We start from the raw sequence: 22,955 nt of genomic DNA, 5'->3' as shown, positions 1-22,955 counted from the left end.
CTGCAAACTTTTATGATCGGTGAAGATGGTGCACTTCGTACTGTAGAGATAATGTCTCCAGATTTTAAGTGCGAGGATAACCGCTCCCAGTTTTAAGTCGTGAGTAGTGTAATTTTTCTCGTGTACTTTTAACTGTCGGGAAGCATAGGCTATAACCTTATTATACTGCGTCAACACGCATCCTAACCCTCTACGCGATGCGTCACAATATGCGACAAAACCATCGTCTCCATCGGGGAGACTTAAAATTGGCGCTTGGCACAATTTTAATGGTTTCTATCTTATTTGGGTCTATGTGAAATCCTTGTTGCTTTACAACATGACCAAGGGATTATGCCTTCTTTATTCAAAATCACATTTCGAAAACTTCGCGTACAACTCCTTTTGCTTTAACACTTCCACAATTTTCCTTAACCGTCGTTCGTGCTCTTCTTTACGTTGCGAATATATCAAAATATCATCAATAAATGTTATGACAAATTTGTCAAAATAAAGTTTACAGACTCGGTTCATGAGTTCCATGAATGCTGCCGGCGCATTTGTTAGCCCGAAAGGCATAACTAAGAATTCATAATGGCCGTAGCGAGTCCGAAACGCTGTTGTTGCAACGTCCTGCTCTTGGATTTTTCATTTGGTGATAACCATATTTAAGACCAATTTTCTAAATATAAATCGCCCTTTGCAGTTGGTTAAACAGATCATTTACTTCGAAGAAGTGAATACCTATTCTTGATCGTCACTTTATTCAATTCTCCCTAATCAATACATATCCTAACACTTCCGTCTTTCATTTCCCAAATAACACTGGTGCATCCCATGGCGACTAACCAGATCGTATAAAACCTTATCCAATAATTCTTGCATTTCAGTTGGTGCAAGTCGGTAAGATGCTTTAGCAACAGGACCAGCTTGAGGCATTAAATCGATTCTGAATTCGACCTGTCGGGTTGGCGGTAATCCAGGAAGTTCTTCTGGGAAAACTTCTGGATATTTACGTATCACCGAAACATCCTCTATATGTTTTCTTTTAAATACTTTTCTCTGTATCTAATCGCTTCGTCGTCTAAAAGAGAGCTTCTAATCATCTTCTTTTCATATTTAATTTCTGCTTCATGTTGAGTTAGCCAATCCATGTTAACTATTACGTCAAAACTTCTTAACTTTACTGGTCGTAGATCAATAAGGAAAGTTAATCGTTCAGAATAATAGGACAATTCCGAACAATTTATTTAACCATTAGGGGTGTACCGTTAGCGATTCTACAGTATAGGGTTCTATAGTTTCACTAATCGGTATCTTTCCAAATGATAGGAGGTTAGCAGGAACTAACTTCTATTGACGACCGTAAAAATATCGCTGAAGTCTATTGATTTAAACTACAACGTACTTAATACCACCTTTGGATCATGACGTGCTTTATTCGAATTACTCACAAAAGCACGGCTCCTTGCTTGATCGGAGGTTGATGCTTGTCATGAGGTTCGTCTTCCAACGACACCTTGGTTCAACTTTGGGCAATTTTTCTTGAAACGTTCTGTATTGCCACATTCATAGCAAGTACAACTGTTTGGTATAATTTGATTTCTTTGGATGGATTGTTATTGAAGTTGTTGGGTTCGGAGTGGTTGTACACGAATGGGTTGGGGTTGCCGGTTCACATGGCTTCAATTGGTTCTAAAATTGGGGCATTACGTCCATCTTTACCACACCTGTAGCCTACTATCACTCGACATTCTTCTTCCTGCCGATAACCATATTTTTCCACATTTAGGGAAGGACCCTTCATGCGGTTCACGTTTTCACACCAGAACTAGTCTTAGTATAATTCTGGGTTGTAGGACGTACCTACTTATTTAAAAGCCTATCTTGCACTATACCTTTATCATTTCTCTTCTTTAACACTCGACGTCTCACCTAACGTCCTTCCAGTACGCTTCCCATAGAGTCAAATATATCAATGCTGGCTTGTGACACAACCCTTCCAAAGGTTGTATGTTTTACAGGATTGACTATACTCCTTATCGATGGAGTTAGTCCCCAATATAGCGCTCACCTCGCTTAGTTTCAGGAGTAATTAGCCATGTTACCAGACATGACAATTCCTTCAAACGATTAGCGTTTTCTAAGTGATCAGCACACAACATTTCTATCTTTCATAGCTCAGTTTCCAATCTCTGAGCTTAATTGCTCGAATAAAAGTGCTCTAGCACAAGAATTTTAAATTCTGACCATATCATCTGAGTAATAATTTTCTAATTATAATTTTGTACCATCGTGTTCCACCACGATACAACATAATCTACCAACATATCTGTAGCATATTTCACTACACCATGTTCTAGACTCTTGCCAATATCCTTAACCATTTCGATCTTTCTAACCACTCGCTAATCTATTCCTCCCTTTACCATCAGTAAACTATTAATAATTTCCTTAACACAACCAACAAACATATCCTTCATACCGGATCTAATTCATTACGACTACTATTCATGTTTAGTTTATAATTAATACTTGTAGTCATAATAGTATTCGGTGGGACATTATCACTCTTAGTAATACCACTAAGAATTGGAATATTCATATTCATGTGATTGCTCGATCTATAATTCCGCGATCACATTTGCATCAACACTAGCAGTGATCTGTGATACGACATTCGGTATCATCATCTGCTATCTTTAGGCAATAACCTGAATCATATAAATCCCCATCATTGGAGTTACTCTTTTTATGTCATTCTGCCGTACTCATCCCGTACGCAGTAATCAATACTAATCTCACCGTATAACTCGTTACCAGCTCAATCATAACAGTAGGTACACATACACACCAAATATTATCATACATATTACACATACCAGTATCTAGTATATATGTCCCACAAATATAATAATATATGGACTTAACCTGACGTCGGTTAACGTTCAAATATGTTTCATAACCCTTGTCACCAACTGACATATAGATCTTTCTCAACAAAGATTAATGTTTAATATGCTTGATTTCAATATCCTTCTGCACGTCAGCATAACCGATACATGCTCACCGTGAGCACCAAACGATTACGTACCACGGAGTTATAATATCCGTGTCTATTTGTATATCTGGCATACACGGTATACCACCTACGAACGAACAGCCAACTATGCTATAATGATTCCGACACCTCCTTGTGTATGGGTAATCATTCTATTCGGGTATACATGGGTATAGGCATCTAACGGATGTAAGGTTAACATAGGGAGTTGCAAGGTTCAAGGTAATCGCGCAACATGGGTTGCCTTCAAATATTATCAATTACTATTATGGGAAACTCTATCACTTGCTCGGTCAATGTCCTCCGGCGTTCTAGGTTCGCTAAAGTCGGTAATTCTTGATCTAGAGGTGGTATGTCTCATATGATTGAGAGTGAGAAATACACGTATATATTTCTATATATATTATTTTTATCTGCTCATTTACTATCAAATTTATTATTATTATTATTATTATTATTATTATTATTTTATTTCATTTTATTTATTTATTTATTTATTTATTTTTTTACCTTAATGAAATAGGAATGGGTTCAGGTACAGATCCGTCTGTACGTGAGGGTCGACGGTTCGGGTGGACATAGGGGGCTATTAAGACATATGGTACCGGTGTTGGTAGGGTAAGGGATTTATTAATTTCGGTTGGGAGTGACGGTTACTAGATATTTCTGGTTAATGTCAAACGGGAGATCTAACTTGGTACTATCATAACTATAGCCCGATAAGTCAGGCTTATCATCAACCGATGCTCTAGAAATTTCAGCATCCTCGGTACTTTTTATTATTTCATCCCCCGGTTCCTTATCCGGGTCTTATTTCTCAATACTTGTACCCACAAGATATGCACATATATATATATATACACATTAGCACGTATAAATAATATTATATACTTTACACATATGTTTCCATTTTACCTATTAATGTACCCCGTGACTTCCCCTGAATTCCCTCGTGCGGACAATTCTGTTATTATGTTCCGGACCATAATAACTCACTTGTTCATTCCAGTTCATCCAGACCTCGTCACTATAAATTATTAGTTGATATTCAGATCCTATAATACTTGAGCTACTGGTTATATTTTAGGTATCTTTTAAAGACATCCTAAATCTTTATAACCAATGGCTCTGATACCAAGTTCTGTAACACCCCGTAACCGCAGCGGAAACGTAAACGGAATGCAACAGACACCTCTGATATCAACCACATTGTTTATAAAGAAAACTGAATACATTACTAAACTTCAAATTACATTATCTCATATTTCATTACCGTCTAGGTGATACACACATCATACAATACGATACATATTTCTGGTTATTATAATGTATCCTAACATCCCGCACGCAAATCTTACACACATCAAGCACTTAGCACGTAAGCAATCACTTCATCTTAGTTGTACCTGAAAAGCATGTGAGAAAACGGGTCAACTACGAATAGTTGGTGAGTTTCACAATTTGAGTAAACCATGATAAATCCATATCAAAATATAATATTATCTGGGGACACTGTTAACCCAGTACCGTACTCATTCCGGGGGCAATGTTAACCCAGAAACACGATGTAATTATGCTGAGCCCACAAGTGAAACCTCTGACTATCCACACACAACCCCGTGGCATACTCCGCCCACGTACCTGCCCCAAACCGCTATGTCTAACATTACATAGCAAAATATATATAACAACAAAATAGACATGTGCAGCTGGCTGGGAAACATCAGCAAGTCCATGCCGGACCAGTTGGGTTTGTCAGACCAATAGTACTATCCACACTCTACCGGCTTTCAGTTAATCACTCGTGTTCCGGGGCCTTAGAATGTTAGCAACTCAGACAATTACCATCTTAGTACATTTCCGTACGATTAACGTACAATAAAATATATATAAATCCACGCAAATCCATGCGTTCAGTATGTATTTAAACATTTCAGTAGTAACATGCTTCCGCCCTGAGAAAATATGTAAAAACAGTTCAGAAAAAGGGGCTCGTGAAACTCACCTTAGCACATGCAAGCAGGTAACAACAATCATTATCAATTAACACGTCCAATCTGTAATATGATCCCTACGATCGTTATTATACAATTATTGTTTATATAATCTTTAACCGTGTTAACCGGTACATCTGGGGACACTGTTAACCCAGTACTGTACCCGTTCAGGGGGCAATGTTAACCCAGAAACACTTCTCCGGACTCAGATTGTGATATCGTTTAGAGTTCAATGGTCAAAATTATTATTAGTCGTTTTTCCCGTTTTGCGTGCCTAGCACGGTTATCCGTTTTTACGTTCCAAAAATGAGTTTGGTCACACACGACCCGAAAATAGTTGTTGACTGATAATTTAGTTAAAGTTGTGAAATTAGAGCTCGGTTTAGACGCCCCGTTTGGCCGCGGAACCCGTTTCCGTCTTTGGCGTACCGGAAACTGTTAAATCGGTTAAAAAAATACCCAAATCATCCGAATTATTTTCGGATGATTCATTTTTACTTGTTTAACTCTATTTTATGAAAATAGTTCATTTTTAGGGTTTTTATACACCAGTCAGTTCGTTTAAGCGAACTTTACCGGTTTACGCGTTTTAAGTTTTAAAAGTTTGTTTTTATTTTCTTTTTAGCACAAATAATTATCCGTTTAGCCTCGGATCTTGAAATTTTGTACAAATCACTTTTTAACAGTGGGGAATTTTATAAAAATATTTCCAGAATTAATTTTTATATTTAAAATTTATTTATCTATTTTTAAACACCATTTAAACACTAAATATGTCGTAAATACCAAACGATCTTAGAAATATCCCAAATTTTTCCTGGATGTCCCCTGCCATCCACATAGTCCCCTGTAATATTTACATAACCAAAATCTTCTTTTACATGCCATTTTCACTAAAACCGAGCTAGAAAACCCTAGAACTCGTTTAACCGAAAAGCCTACTTAGACTTCTCCAACTGACTTCAAATTTTGTGTGTCACTTTTACATGATATAAAAAGCTTATCTGCAATTTTCCAGAATTTTTCATGATATTTAACTATTTTTCACCATTTTTAGCCAAAACCGAGCATTAAATTCACCAAATATTCATCCTTTGTCCAAAAATTCACAGAACTCCTATTTTCATGTATAGAACATCCCTGTAAAATTTCATGACCCAACTCTAAACCATCAACAATCTGTCCAAAAACTCCAAAACCGAACATAAACCGAATATACCTTTCGATCTCCGCCACTACAAGCTACAAACTCGTTTTTCTGCCTTATCTACCACTAAATACAGAACCTACAACCAACATACCTCAATACCAAGCAAGTTACACTCACGATCAAGCCTCTTACACTATAGTTTCGGTTATGATTCAAAAACAAAGATTTAAACCGTAAAAATTCGTTTTTGGTTCGTTTAACTCCTTTCTTGGACCAAGATCCCTTGTATAACCCGTATACATCACTTGATCATGCAAGAATCGGTTTTCATCTTTGAAACTTCATTTTCTTGAAAACCAACTCAAGAAACGAAGATAGAAACGTGATTAACTCGATTCTTTACCTTGTTTTCTTACTACAAACTCTCGGTTTTTAGGTCATGAACTTGAGAGAAAATGAAGTTTGTTGATTGTTTGATGAGAAAAAAGAAATAAGGGAATGGGGTAACCCCCTTTGTGCCGATCGGAATGTATGAGGGGTGGGGTGGGACCCACCTCTCCATTCTAAGCCACATGTTTGGATTTCGGATATCCGGATAATGTTTTGGATAATCTGGTTCAGTTCGTTTTTCGGTTAAATGTCTAATTCGGCTTAAAACGAGGCTAAAACGGTCGTTTTTCGGCTAAAAATGAAATTTATATAAAACCACTTTAAAAAACTTAAACCATGACTTCCATTAACTTAAAATACCATGTTATTAATAATTGCGCATCTTTTTCGGCTTGATCGATTGTCTCTTGCTCGGTTTGGTATTAAAGGTTTCGTTTAACGTACCGACGTACCATTAAATTGAAAATTCTTTTTCTGTGCCGTACTTTCCTTATCCCGAAGCATTAATGCTTCGTAGCATCACTAAATATCATATATTTCGTCTATAATTGAACCCTCGATTCGTTCGGGTTTCAATAACTATCGATCGATTAATCGCATATTCAATGCGATGAATTATATATTCACGTACAATCAATACAGTGAACCATGTATCCTCGTATAATTACTGTGGTAACTCATGTACCTGACATTAAATATGACGTAACTATTGTCTACCGGTTAGGGTATACCGGGTTTCGTCGGAATCGTTACAGTGACAACCGGAGGTTTTACTTTGGGTGGTTCATCAACTCGAAAGCATTTTACCCCACTGGCAGACGCTGCTCCAGTGGGTACGAGAAATGTAGTAACACCAGCTGGTACCCCTCCCAATGATCTAGGAGGAGTCACAACTCAGATTGGTTCCAATTTGGGAGATCTTGGGCGAGTTATGAGAAATAATCGCCGGAATCACCTAGAATTGGACCTCGAGGAAAATTCAGGTGACTCAGCCCTGGAAAAAACTCATACAGTAAGCCATAGATCTGAAGAACCTTTGTCCCCAGATGAGTGGTACCGTTTCCAACAAGAGAGTCTGGCCGCTGAATATGGACGAATGGTACGGAATGAACGATTTCATGCCCGTACCCTGAGCTATGACGACCCTCCTAGGAGATCTGTTTCTCCTCCGATAAGAGGAAGTCATATTCAGTGCAGTCACCCAGAAGAACAGTTTCAGAAAGAAATTCCAAGGTTACGTCCTCGTTCCCGCGTAAATATGAGAGTACCGTCTTACGACGAAGAACTAGACGGACACGACTCGACATATCATCCGGGAGGTAGCTATTACAGCGGAGACAGCCGTTTTCTTCCATTTGGAGAGACTAGTTATCCGCGGTTGGCTATTCGCCACGCAGAGTATTACAGCAACGCGGAACATATTTTTCCAAACCATATTGTCCGGAATCGTTCGCAGAAAAATCAAAGTTTATTCCGGCCATCGCGACAGCTCCGTTCCAGATAAACACAAAAATACCAACATCCGTTGGGACATATAACGGGATGACGGACCTCAGTGATCACTTTCTGAGGTTCGAAGCGGTTGGAGGAGTCAGTGGTTGGACTCTCCCATACTTGCTGAGGTTCGAAGCATGTCTTTACTGGAGCTGCACGAGAATGGTTTAAAAAATTGCCTTGCGGACACATTAAGAGTTGGAAAGACTTCGTAGCAAAGTTTTCCCAACACTTTAGTCAACAAAAGAAACACACTCGTGACCCGTCTGAAATTACTTGATGTAGTAAGGCGAAATAATGAATCCATTGAGGATTTCATTACCCGTTTCAATAATGAGAGCCTTAATATTGGCGGGGTTAGTGAAGACATGCTGTGGGGAGCATTCCGAAAGAATGTAAATAGTGACGCTCTGATTCGTACTCTAACCGGAAGAGTTGGTATGCCCAAATCTTGGGACGAAATTATGACGTCAGCTAAGCTATTCGCAAGAACTGAGAAAACCTTGGGATCCGGCAGTCAAAAACAAATGCCAAGAGTCGAATTCCAAACCCCAAGACCAAATCGACAGGCCAAGGGGCAAATTTGGTCTAGACTGCAACCAAGTACAGAAGCACCAAAGCAGTTTGATGCGAGATCATTGATTAGCAACAAGAACAAACGTAACTTTCCCGCACGACATAGGGCACAACACAAACGAATGTGTGGCCTTAAGAAATGAAATAGAGGCAGCGGTAAAAAACGGGAAGTTAAACCATTTGGTCAAGAATGTAAGACCAGGGGCTGGTAAACCTCCCGCAAAGGACAACCAGGGCCCAGCCAAAAGGCAAATAAAAGATCTGAACGTTTATATGATTCACGGAGGCCAGTAGACCAGCGGGAAGAGGAAAAAATTTGAGGACGAAGAGTGGAAAAATGAGCCAGTCATTTTTCCTCGTATCAAAGGAGGACCATGTAACAAAAACCCTTTGATAATTACTGCCTTATTCGGACACTACCGGTCACAATATGTGTTCTTCGACACCGGTAGTACGTCCGACATTATGTATGAACAGTGCTTTGAACAGCTTGAGGAAGAGGATAAAGAACGATTACGACTTTCCCGGTCACACTTAGTGATGGAGTTCACTCAAGAACTGAAGAGGTTGAATTCTTAGTTTTACCGGCAACCTCTAAACATGATATTATCCTCGGACGAGAGGCAATTGGTGTCTTCAATGCCCATCCATCCACAGCTCATGGAGCATTAGGAGTCCCGACCCGCACTGGCGTAGCAATAATCCATGCTAACCGACATTGCTACACAACTGAAAGTTCAAGGCCGAACAAAGTTTCCAAACAAAACCAGAGGACTGGACCGGAGAAATGGGTTCTCAACAAGAAATTTCCCGATCAAACCGTAGTAATTGGTCCGGCTATCTCCAAAATCGTCCAAACTTTTCTGAAACAATTATTGACAAAGAATATCGACATTTTCCCATGGCAACCCGCGGACATGACAGGTGTCCCGCGGAACATTTCAGAGCACAAGTTGAAGGTGAATCCGTTGATCACCCCAATTGTGCAAAAGAAGCGAAAAATGGGCCTCGAACAGACAAAAGCCATGAACGAGCAAGTGCAAGACCTTCTTCACGCCGGAATCATCCGAGAAATCAAGTACCAAACATGGGTGGCTAACCCGGTGATGGTCCCAAAAAGTAATGGAACATGGAGTATGTGTATAGATTACAAAGATCTAAACAAGGCATGTCCGAAAGATTGTTACCCACTTCCGGAAATTGACATAAAGGTAGATGTTGTGGACTCATTCAAATTCAAGTGCTTCCTCGATGCCTACAAAGGGTATCACCAGATTCATATGGCGGCTGGTGATGAGGATAAGACAGCGTTCTGCACTGATCAGGGCACATACTGCTACAGAATGATGCCTTTCGGGTTAAAAAACGTGAGGGCCACGTATCAAAGGCTGATGGATCAAGCCTTCAAAGGCCAGATAAGTCGAAACCTCGAAGTTTACGTGGACGATTTAGTGATCAAAAGCATCGAAGAAGATCAAATGCTGAGGGACATAGAGGTAACTTTTGAAACACTGAGAAGTATCAACATGAAACTCAATCCAGCAAAGTGTTCCTTCGGGATGGAGGAAGGGAAGTTCCTCGGGGTAATCGTTACAGGCACGGGTTTCAAGGCTAATCCAGACAAGATACAAGCAGTAGCCCGCATGCCATCCCCCGCATCCCTCAAAGAAGTCCAAACACTTAACGGGAGATTGGTAGCATTAAATAGGTTTTTGGCAAACCACGCTGCTAAATCTTATCTGTTCATTTCAACTCTGAGAAATTTCCTCAAAAAGGCACAATTCAGATGGACTCTGGAGGCCGAGCAAGCGTTCCAAGAAGTCAAGAAGTGTTTAATGGAATTACCCACGTTAACTGCTCCACACGCAGGTGAACCATTAACACTATATTTGTCGGCATCCGACATTGCTGTGGGGGGCTGTCCTATTGACGGATAGGAAAAATGTCCAAACTCCAATTTATTACGTCAGTAGAACATTATCGGACCCGAAAACAAGATATTCGATGTTGGAAAAGCTGGTACTGGCATTGATCTATGCCGCCAGACGACTCCGCAGATATTTCCAGGGTCATCCCATAAATGTGTTAACCGGTTACAAACTCAAGAACATGTTGAGTAAGCCTGAATTGTCCGGTCGGCTAGCAAAGTGGGCCATAGAATTGGGTGAACACTCAATCGAATATAAACCAAGACCGGCAATCAAAGGACAAGTGATGGCGGACTTTGTCACAGAAGTTCCGCAAAACAAAGAACAAGAGTGTTTGATTGAACAACAACCCCAAGCACCTCCGGAACAAGGACAAATTTGGTCATTGTTTACGGACGGAGCCTCGAGCAGTGAAGGATGTGGTGCTGGCCTAAGGCTAGTCAATCCCGAGGGACATGAATTTACATACGCCATCAAATTGGACTTCAAAAGTACCAACAACGAGGGGGAGTATGAAGCCTTCTTGGCTGGCTTGCGGATAGAGAAAAGCTTGGGGTGAGACACTTGGAAGCACGTGTGGATTCTATGCTAATTGCGGGACAAATAAATGGAATAAATGAAGCCAAAAACGATGTCATGGCTTCTTATTTGTCGCAAGCGAGGGTCTTGATTCGCCAATTTACCTCCTTCAACGTTATTCACATTAACAGGAGTGAGAACAAATCGGCGGACGCTCTTAGCAAGTTAGCTTCAACAAATTTTGAGCATTTTGCCAAAGATATTAGTGTAGAAGTCTTAGACCATCCATCCGTTCCCCAGAATCAAGTATTGGTAATTCAAACAAGCGTCGAATCATGGATGACGCCAATTAAGTCTTACCTATCTTCCGGAGCGCTTCCAGCTGGGAAAGCTGAAGCTCGGAAAATCAAACACAAAGCTTTGAATTACCAGTTGACTGATGGTATCTTGTACCGAAGATCATTTCTTGGTCCGTTGTTACATTGTGTGGACGCGGAAGACGCAAATTACCTCATCCGGGAAATTCATGAAGGTATTTGTGGACTTCATGCGGGTCCAAGAATGACAGTTACAAAAATCATGAACACAGGGTATTACTGGCCTGGAATGCATTTAGACGCTGTGCAAGAAATCAGAAAGTGCGATTCTTGCCAGCATCATGCCCCAAATACCTTGCGTCCAAAGAACGAACTAATTCCGGTAACATCTGCCTGGCCGTTCCAGAAGTGGGCTATCGACATTATGGGACCTTTACCAGAAGCCCCGGGACGAGCAAGTTCCTGATTATAGCCATTGATTACTTCACCAAATGGGTAGAAGCCAAACCAGTCGCCTCAATAACGGCATCGAGTGTTAAGAAATTCCTTTAGGAATTCATCATCTGCCGGTTTGGTCTCCCGCAACAGTTGGTAAGTGACAATGGGACCCAATTTGCTGATAGAGGATTACAAGAATGGTTAAGAGAACTTCAGGTAACCCAAGTTTTCACATCTGTAGCTCACCCGCAAGAAAATGGTCAAGTCGAAAGGACCAACAGAACTATCAAGGAAGGAATTAAGGCGAGGTTGGGTACTAAACGGACCAGTTGGGTTGACGAGTTACCCCATGTACTCTGGGCCTTCCGCACCCAGAAAAACTCAAGTAATTCAGAAACACCGTTTAGCCTAACTTACGGCACTGAAGCCATGATCCCGGCAGAAATCGGGATCCCATCCGCGAGGCTTTTCGTTAATCAACGATAACGATCGCGAACTCCGGATGAATCTCGATTTGCTCGAAGAAAGAATAGAATTAGCATCGATCCGCGAACACAATTACAAAAGACAGCTTCAAAAATACTATAATTCGCGGGTTCAAGAATGCAAATTCGATGCGGGAGACTTTGTCTTACGCAACAACGAGGCATCCGGACATGAGCCTCCGGGAAAGTTAGTCCCAACTTGGAAAGGACCTTACAGAATCAAACAACTATTAACCAAAGGTGCCTACAAGCTGGAGAAATTAGACGGGACTGAGATTCCTCAGACATGGAATGCAACACAACTAAAGAAATGCTACATGTAGTGCTCCTATTTGTCTTTTATTTTCGGCCTGCGCGCCCACATAGTATAGTAATTGTGTAATTTCTTTTTCTAAGAAGGCTTATGCCCAATATATGAGAAATGTCCAGTCAATTCCATGTTATTTTGTTAAGTTGTAATCTTTTATTGAAAAAACCGAAGTTCCGGATAGGCACTTATATTATAGTGCATAAGACAAAGTGCACCGGGAGAAACACAAAGACTTCTTATTATTGATCAAAAGAGATTACAAAATAGGAAGAAAGATTTACAAAGGAAAGTACATTTATGGGGTGACATTTTTGCCTCCCGCAGTATCTTCGGCTCCTTCGTTTTTTTCATCCTCAAGATCCAGCAACTCCTTTAGTTGCTCAATGGCATAATCCTTATCTGCAAGCTCCGATATATGATCAGAGAGGGAGAATTCAGAGTGTCATAATCCTTGGTTTTCTTGATAAGGATGGAAGCGGTATCCACACCAGCCAAGACATACTCCTCCGGCCCTTTTCCTTCGGAAGCAAAATTATAGCCTTCCTCAAAACCCATTTTCCTGTCTGCTTGTTCGGAACCACGGAGGAGTTTTGCGACACAGTTCCCAAGGTCGTCACTATTCTGAACATCAGTAATAACCTGTTGAAGCCATATAACTCTGTATGAACACATACACGTGTAAATGAATTATGGCTGCAAAAGATTTAGTACCTTGGGAATTGCCGTCGACAGAAGCCATTTCTTGTCCGCCTGAGCTCGGATAAGATCCATCTTATAATTAGCACACTCCAGCGCTTGGTCTCGACTCTTAGCATTAAGGTCGGATAAACGCTTGGCCTTGGCTGCTGAGTTGGCTTGAAGAGTCTTTATCAGCTCAGCTTGGTCGTCTAGCTGTTTCTGAAGAGCGACCTTAGCTTCCTCAGCAGCAAGCTGTGCGGCTTTTGCCACTTCCATTGCTTGATAACTGTCTCGAGCATCAGTTAATGCCTTGAGAGCCTCTTTCTTGGCATCAAGCAAGTTTCGCTCGGTTTCCTCCAACTCATCATTCATAGCTAAACAATCCCGGAGAAGTTCTTGATTGGTAGACACAGCGTTCGCCACATGATAAGTGTTGGAGTCGAACAGATCTTTGTGGACGCGGAGACGTTGTCGTTCCTTCTCTGCAGGAGGAAGACTTTCGTCGAGATATTTCTGGCAAACATCCGCATCATTCAGTACCGAGTTTCACCATAACGTCCATCGGGGATGATACGGAGCAGTATCTTCACCCGTTTGAGAAGAGGAAGTTTGCCCTCTGTGTTTAGACACATTAACCCCACCCTGATCTTGGAGATTGTGTTCATCAGGGGTGGAGATGTGGGAGGCTGCTCAAACTCACCAACCTCTTTTTCCCTGATCGGAGAAGTGTCTGATAGGTTGATCGGCTCTTGAACAGTGTTGAATGGAGAGGTTGGCGGAGTCGGAAGTGGTACAATAATTGAATCCTTGAAACCTGAAATTTCCAAGGCAAAGCTTTCTTAGCAATCAGTAAGTGACAAGGTCAAAATATAGCCATAATGGTTTAAAACATGATCTTTGGAAGCATCTCGGGAAGACAACTCTCGAAGGCGAGCACCCAAGTCAAGAACTTGGGTCTTTTCCTCATTCTTCTTCTTTTTCTTAGGCGTAGCATCGGAAGGCTGCGTGTTCCGCTTGCCAGCAGCCTTAGAAGTACCCGTATCCAAAACTTGAGGGTCACCCTCGACGGATTGAGGACCACCTTCCTCACCTGTTGGCGGATCGGCGGTGGTCTCTAGGTCGTGCCTACGGGTCAAACCTACAGTGGAAGATGAAAGGTTAGTAGCACCTATCAGCATATCCCCTTCACAGAGTGATGACTCTTCGCTGGATGACAGAAGAACTATCACTCCGCTGGAGGTGACGACGGTTACAGGGCGAGTTTGAAAAATACCTTTGCATTTTCTGACAAACTCCTCACCTTGGGCATACATGGCTTCGGAGACAATCGGTTCCGGAGTAAGGGTAGTGGAAAAAAGGAAATTCCTTTCCGTGCGGTCCAAAAATGGTACGTCATGTTGAGTAATTGGGCGGCGTACCATCATGCCACCAACCTTGTCCATAAGAGTGGAAAGAATGAACCCTCGCCTGAAAAAGAGAACGCGTCAAACAATGTAAGTTGAACAACCGGAAGGATATTAATGCAAACTTACTTCCATCCGGATTCTCGTAATATGGTTCAAAAGCCGGAAATGGCCACAAACGGCTCATCTTGGCATGAACCATCGCCCCTTCATGAATAGGGCGCATGGGTGTCAGAGTCTTGGTCAAAGTTAGGTACCAAGCATTCCCTTTATACTCGGAAGCAAGAATTTTCGGCAGCTCATCTTTGGCTTTTTGCCGCGTCATAGTGAACGGGATAACATCTTCCCGAATCCAGAAAAATTTGGATTTCCACCCATAAATGCTGCGAAGCCATTCAAAGCCAATGACACCTTTCCCGGTGGTCGCAAAAAACTATACCAACCTTCCTGGAAAGTCATTTTGTAGAAAACGGCAAACATGCCGACGGAAGGATCATAGTTATGTGCTTGGCAGCAGAACTCTAAGTGGCGAATCCTGAGCATCCCAAAAGGGTGAACTTGGGATAAATGAATCCCATACGCCGTCAAGACCGATCGCACGAACTTGGTTACAGGCAACCGGAAGTTCCCGGTGGTGAAATGGTCCAAGTAAACAGCCATCTTCCTCGCTGGAGGCGCCGTTGCAATGGCTCCGTTTGACGGACGTTCAGCCTCCCATTCAGGAGGAAAGCCGTACACGTTTTTAACGTCCTCGAAGTCTTTCTCTTTAATTTCACACCCGACTTCAGTAATAGCGGGAGGATTTTTCTTTTGGGCAGCCATTTTATGGTAATGATATGAGACGGATATACGAGAGAAGAAGTTCTTTGGTATGAGTAAGAGAAAAAATATGTAAGTGATAACAATGGATTGAAGATTTCAAGACCTATTTATACCCATCGCAGTTAATGCGACCGTCTGACTAACAGATGAAAGAGAAAAATCCGGGCCACAGGATGGCTGACACGTCAGGCGAGAGATTCGAAAAAGTGTATACAGGCTGTCAAGTGGACGATTTACACGTCTCGTCAACCGTCGCCTATACCCTCTTTCTGCCACGTCATCAGCTCAATCCAAATTGCACAAGTACAAAAATTCAAAAAGACAAGATATTTCACAAAAGATATTATCAACATAAAGTTTCTTTTCATTCAAAATAGTGATCACAAAAAACATGAAAAGAAATTACAAGCCAAAATTTTGAACACCTACACCTATCCTATGGGTTAGGAGGCGTTGTATCTTCCGGAGTAGTATGAGCCACATCTTCCGCCTTGTCATCATCAGACTCATCATCATCAGATTCGTCATCAATATATACCCGAAATTGATTCACACCATCTTCAGATGAAGCAAATTCCGGAAGCATATTTTGTAGCGGGAAGACAAGGTCATCGTACTCTTGAACCCGCATATCCAACTCCTGCTTCACGTCGAGGCCATAGAGCGGGTGACTCTCAATAGGTTTTCCGGATTGGGCAAACGCCAATCCTTCGTCAAAACCTTTCACCCGGCCAATGCCTTCCGAAGCAGCAGTCAGGTTCACGAAGCAATCGGTAAGCTCCGTGCTCCTCTTGATATGACGAATGACCTGATAAAAAAAAGCGTAAAGAACATGTTAGCACGAAACCCAAATGCATAGACAAAGCAGCATACGAAGAAAATCTTACCGAGTCAAGGCCACGGTTGAGGAAGTACTGCCTCTCCCGTTCGGCACGTTCCGCCCTATCACGGAGCCCCTGTAACTCGGCGGAGGCTTGGTTGTTTGTTTCAGTGTGAGACTGCAAAAGGGAGTCGTATGCAGATTGCATTTCAACAATAGTCTTATCCTTAAGCTCGGACTGCTCCCCTTGCAATCTCAACGCTTCCTCGAGCTCTTGAATCCGGGCGTCCTGACGAGACACCTCGTCCTGTGCCCGCGCCAATTCGTCCTTCTTTCTTTGAGTTTCAGCTCGAGAAGCTTCAAGAGTGGCATTAGACCTTTCACAGGCCTCTTTCCAACTCTTGGCAGCAGCATCACTTCGGTCTTTCTTTAGCTTGAGTGCAGCCTCAACATCGACCTGCTTCCATTTTGCCGCGACTGCTGCCTTTCGCTGCTCCTCAGCTTCTCTTTCCGAAACCTTCACGGCCTCGGAAGCCGCACCGAGCTTCCCACCCATTGTCCGCCACTCCCACAAGATTTCTTGACTACAAGCCAAGCTATTCGTCAAGGAAACAGCTAAATTAGTATGAAGCTCTTGGCGGGAGCGAGTCTTCTGATGTGTTATCTCAGCAGGTGGCATGTAATGTTCGACAAAACTCATACAAATTTTTGGGTCGGAAACCCGCGACCCATTGACAATGTCCCAAGACGGGACAAACAAATCATAGTCTCCTCCCAACTGAACGTTCTCGAAGTACTGGGAGCTAGAAGTCCCGAGACGAACAGGAGTAGAAGAAGATTGTTGAGGGCCACCCCATGATGAACCTCCCCTAATATCATGGACAGATGGTCCAAAGAAAAACTCACCTCCCCCGCCCGACACAAAGGGCGAAGAAGTAGAGTAAAATGGCTGGGCAGGTTGCGTAAGGGGTTCATCAGCCCTGAAGCCTTCTGTAGTGATTTCAGGGTTATCTTGTTGAGAACCAGTGCCGTCCCCGCCTTCAAAAAGGTAATCCAACGGCCCAACAGTCGTCGGTTGAACGCTATACCCCTCCACAGCCGTTACAACAGGAGGGGTAACAGGTTTCTCTGCCCTATTTTTCCGGAGAGGCGACGGTTGCTTTTCAACATTTGGTTTCGGCGTTGATAGCCTACTAAATGTACCCTTAACAATGGACAGATCTGCATAGCACAATCAAAGTGAGATCCCATTGTCTTATACAACAAAAAACTAACATATACGAACGTACCGGTCACTGCCCCCAGTCGTTCTAAAAGGCTGGGCGGTAGTGGTTTCCGCGGACGATGGGTCCGACGTTTCATCATTTTCGGTTCTTTCCCAGCATCCGAAGCACTAGTACCCGCATCACTCGCCTGCGATGCTTGGAAAGGCCTATTCCGGTAAAGCTCTGCTAGTAAAGGATAGACAGATGAAACCTCAGAAGCATCATCTGAGCTTTCCTCATCGAGGATGGCAGAGTCATCGCTAAGAATGACGATCGTCCCGTCGGAGGTCAGCACATTAAGAGGAGGTGGGTTTAAGATGTACGCACCTGTTTCAAAGATAGTATCCGAGACAACTGGCTCGGCCCGCACATTCACAGGAAAGAGGAAATATTTGGCATTCCTTTCCATGACACAGACACTTGCTTAACATCGCGGATAGTTTTCCCAACACACCCCTTGTATACAAGGCGTTAAGCAAAGATCCAAAATCTGAAAAATAAACGCAAAAATTAAAATAACAGAAACTTTGGAAGACCACCCAAAGAAAATCAATAAAACTTACGGCCGTTCGGCTCAATGAAAACATGCTCCATATCGGGAGCAGGCCACAAGAGACTCATGCCCGCCCACACGAGAGCTTCTTCTGGAAGTGCTCGCATCGGTGTAGGCGGAGTAGTAAGTTTACGAAACCAATCACGCTTCTCATAAGCAGCCAGCGTGATGTCAATAAGAGCGTCGTTCGGAGATCGACGAACCATGGCCTCCGGTATCACATTCTCGGATATCCAAAAGAACTTCCTCTTCCAGTCCTTGAAAATTTCTTCAATAACGTTACCGATAGTCCTATCAGGCAAGCTATGAAAAGTAAACCACCCATTCCGGTTAGCCATCTTATAGAAGACAACAAATCGTTCTAACCGAGGTACCATGTCATGCGCCATACACATGAACTCGAAGTGACGTACCCGCATAACGGCACGAGGATGGAGTTGAGATAAGTGAATCCCAAATGCCTTGATCACCCGTTGAAAAAACTTCGTGATGGGAAGACGGAAATTCCCGTGAACAAAATAGTCGGCATATAAGGCCATTTTTCCTAGAGGTGGAAAGCTGGCTATAGAACCAGTAGAAGGGAATTCCGGTTCCCACTCTGGTGGAATACCATAAGTCATAATAAGCTTATGGTATTCCCCTTGGTCCCAGCAGACCTCTATTTCGTCAACTTCGAATTGTACAGATGCCATTACAAGAAAACTCGTTACAGTATTGAAGTAAATCAAAGGAAAAATCAAAAGGTTCAAAGAAAGAAAGGAAGTTAATATTCAGAAAGCAAAGACGATAAAACTTCTAAAAGAAGTTAACTCCATCTATTTATACCCACTGCAATTAATGCGATGGGATACAAACAGTAGAGAGAGAAAAAACAATCCAGTAAATGATCGCCACGTCATGCGGGAAATTCGAAAAATTGAAAAAAATGCACAGTCAGGTACAGTTACAGCCGTCATAAACGTTCTGTCACCTGCACACGCGCCTGCGAGTGGTCAACTTGTCCTTTTTCATGATTATCCACAACAACAAAAGATATTTCTCACCAACTCGTAAGGTCAAAAACCCCCAAATCCACATTAAGTCCTGAATTTCACCCGCATAAAATACTTCACTAGGAAGAAACACTGGACTGGGGGGATTTATAGAGGTAGGGTACCAAAAAGACCCAAATACCCTTAAGGACTACCCGCGGGTCAATCAGAAGTCCCTCATAAGGCACCCGTGGGACACATAAACCACCCGCATAATCAGTTGAGGAAGAAACACTTTCATAGCGCATGCGGAAGCATCACAGCACCCTCAAAGGTCATCCGCAAGAAGGAATATCCTTCCACGCAAATAACCACGAGGTAAATGCCCCGGGACAGCTGTCAATAACCAATTATCTTCTAGAAGACTTGCCAAGATACTTTCTTGAGCAATACGTGATCTTTCGGCCAATCAACAAGTGACATCTGGCAAGGTCGTTATAACCGTGCACATGGCCAATATTCTCCCGTTAACCAATGATAAAGTGACACGTGTCCAGGTTGTTATACATGCACACGCAACGTATAAGATGAACCTATCACATACGGACACGTGTCCAGACGATTATTTAGGCATCTTCTTAAAGGACAGCTGGCCCAATCACCTTCCTACACCCTTCCGCTATAAATACTCTCTCAACCACCATGAGGTATGCATTCACTCCCACAGTACTCTCTCAATTTACTTAAGTGCTTATCTCCTACAGAACAGTACTTATTCTCACGCTGGAGGGTGGTTACGGGAAGACCCCCCCTCTTGTTCTTCCCATAACGAGCTCACGGTGTCTGTTTTGCAGTTGTTCGTCACTGGACTTTAGGCAATTGGGTTCATATCGTTTGGCAGTTATCCGTATCCTACCCTGTTGACTCATTGGATCTAGGACCCATACTTGGGGAGTAGATCTGTGTTTCTTCAGTTTAGTATTTAGGATATTTTGAATCTTTTGGATAAAAAAATGAGTGGTTGCGTTTGGATTATTGTTTTCGCAATTGATGTTAGTTTGGATTATTGTTCTAGCAAATTATAATTTAGCGTGAGCGATTAAATAACTTGCTGAATAGGAGCCCCTCCTTTTGTTGCCTCTGTCGATCTTCTCCGCGAGCACATGAATAGGAGCCCCTCCTTTCGTTGTCTCTGTCGGCGAGTCTACGAGCAAGAAAGTATCCATTGATGCAGTTTTGGAAGCAATCAATGGCTCGAGAGGCTCATGATTAATCAAAATACGATAAACAGAACCAAATGTTCCTAGAACAATGTTCTTTATATTAAAACTTAATCAAAAACTAAATAAACAGTAAACATAATAGCCCTATTTATATTAAATAAAGAAAAGATAAAATTAGAAACCAGATAAATTTAAACTAATAAAAGATATTATAATAAAAAATTCAAATTATGAACTAATCTTACATCACTTCCATTTTGATAGTGAGCAATATTTATGCAATTTCAAAATTTCAAAAGTTGAGAAAGCAAAGATTGCTAATGCCTTTCACTAATTTTCAATAATACTCAAGATTGTTTGAGCAAATTGGCATGATACAATCAAGTGCGGAGGCGGACTCCACCTAGTCTTCAAGATTTCAAAAAAGTAAACTTTTTTAAACCCTAAAGTGCCAGATGAGTGAGGGTTGTTTTTGAAATTAACAAGTTCATCCTAACTTCATTAATCTGAATTCTCTCTAGTGACTACAATACACTCACAATCATCCATTCATATATCTAATTTCAAAAATCGATCGATATTACGCACTTCAATCAATTGATTTTTAGCTCGAGTGAATTAACAATTACAAGCCATTAAACTCTACGCTTGGGGCGCCGATGGTGGGCATGGTAGGCGTCGATGGGCGCGAAACACCACCAGGGGGGGCGCCCTTGGTGGTGGGGCGCGGTGATGGAGTGTTTTCAGATTGATGGGAGCTAATGAAGGAAAACTGGGTGGGCCCACCCCAACGGCTATTTGACCGTTTGAATAAAAAAACCAAAAATATTATATATATATATATATATATATATATATATATATATATATTTATACCATTCACTCATTCACTCAATCTCTACAAACTTATAAACATACCCTACACCTTTTTAAACTTTTAAACCTTTCTCCAAAAATATGTCTTCCGAATCATCTTCGACACCCGGTTAATACCCCGATCCCGACGTAATTTCAGACTCGGATTCAGAAGATGATGTGATATTTAGTGCTATTAGAGAGGTTGCCCAAATATTAGTCGAGCATTGCGAAAGCTCACAACCACGAATAAGACGACCTCATCTTCAATGGGATCGGTAGGTGCTCATGACCGGTTGATTATAGATTATTTTTCACCAGATGCGACTTTTGATTCGGAATGATTTTGGTGCCATTTTCGGATGAGCCGACAACTATTTTTACGAATAGTTGGTGATTTAGAACGAGATTATGCGTTTTTTCAACAACGGGAGGACGCGAGAGGTAAACCAGGTTTTTCTCCTATGCAAAAATGCACGGAGGCAATTCGTCAACTAGCGTACAGGACCACAAGCGACACCATGTTAGAGTATTTACAGATGTCGGAGACAGTGGCTCGTGAAGCCCTTCACACGTTTTACGAATGTGAGTATTATTATCATTTTAATTATTTATTTCTAAATCTTCTTATTTTAAGTGTAAATTTTATAAACTGACATTAAAATTATTAATAGTAGTTATTCCTCAGCTATATCATAAAAAATATTTGAGGAGGCCGACTCAAACGGACATACAAAATATATACGAGGTGCATCAACAAAGACAAGATTTTCCCGGGATACTTGGTAGCATTGATTGCACACACTAGAATTGGGAAGCCTGCCTAGTTGCTTAGCAATGTCAATATCATCGGGGTGATCATGATGACCCAACAATTATTCTTGAGGTTGGTGCATCATTTGATATTTGGATATGACATGCGTTTTTCGGGATGCTCGGTGCAAGATGTAGCTGTGATAAATGCGTCCCCTATTTTTGAATCATAAACGGAGTTAGACCCGACACGTCATTTTCCACCAATGATGTCAACTACGAATACAATATTATCTATTCGACGGCATTCATCCGGATTGTCCCACGTTGGTTCGTAGCTTTATGAGCCCGACTGACGATAAACGAAAATATTTCAAGAAAAAACACGAGTCGGTCAGAAAGGACATCGAAAGGGCATTCGGGGTATTAAAGAAACACTGGTCTATTGCTAGACATCCTTCTTGTTTTCACCAAATGGATAAGTTAAGAAACATAATGTACACTTGTATTATCTTGCAAAATATGATATTTGAGGACTCAGGTAGAGCAATTTGTCAAGACGAGTACAACGATGCGTTGGAGCCGATCTCAACACTAAACGAAGATGAGAAACTTGCTAATTTATTAAGAACACGAAGAAAGGAAACAATTTTCAGTCTTCGATCGGATTTGGTTGAACAACTTTGAAGAAACAAACAACATAACGACGACAATGACAACTAAAAATAGTTGATTTTTTATTTATTTATTTATTTTAAATCTAATTAAGTTTTTTTATTATTCTTGTATTTTATATATTTGTTGGTTTTTTTGTTTATAAAAATACAAAAGATTAAAGTGTCATCGATGCCCCCTCACCATAGAAGAGTATCTTTGGATGGGGTTTGGATGCCCCATTACCCTCCTCATCATAGAGGATTGTCTTACTAATTTAGGTAACACGTTCGAAAAGCATCTTAAACATCAAA

The sequence above is a fragment of the Bidens hawaiensis genome, unplaced genomic scaffold (genome assembly GCF_021521415.1).
Source record: "Bidens hawaiensis isolate Kalapana, Puna unplaced genomic scaffold, B.hawaiensis_p1.1 tig00008633_1, whole genome shotgun sequence".
Classification (NCBI taxonomy): domain Eukaryota; kingdom Viridiplantae; phylum Streptophyta; class Magnoliopsida; order Asterales; family Asteraceae; genus Bidens; species Bidens hawaiensis.
This window is presented reverse-complemented; position numbering follows the sequence as displayed.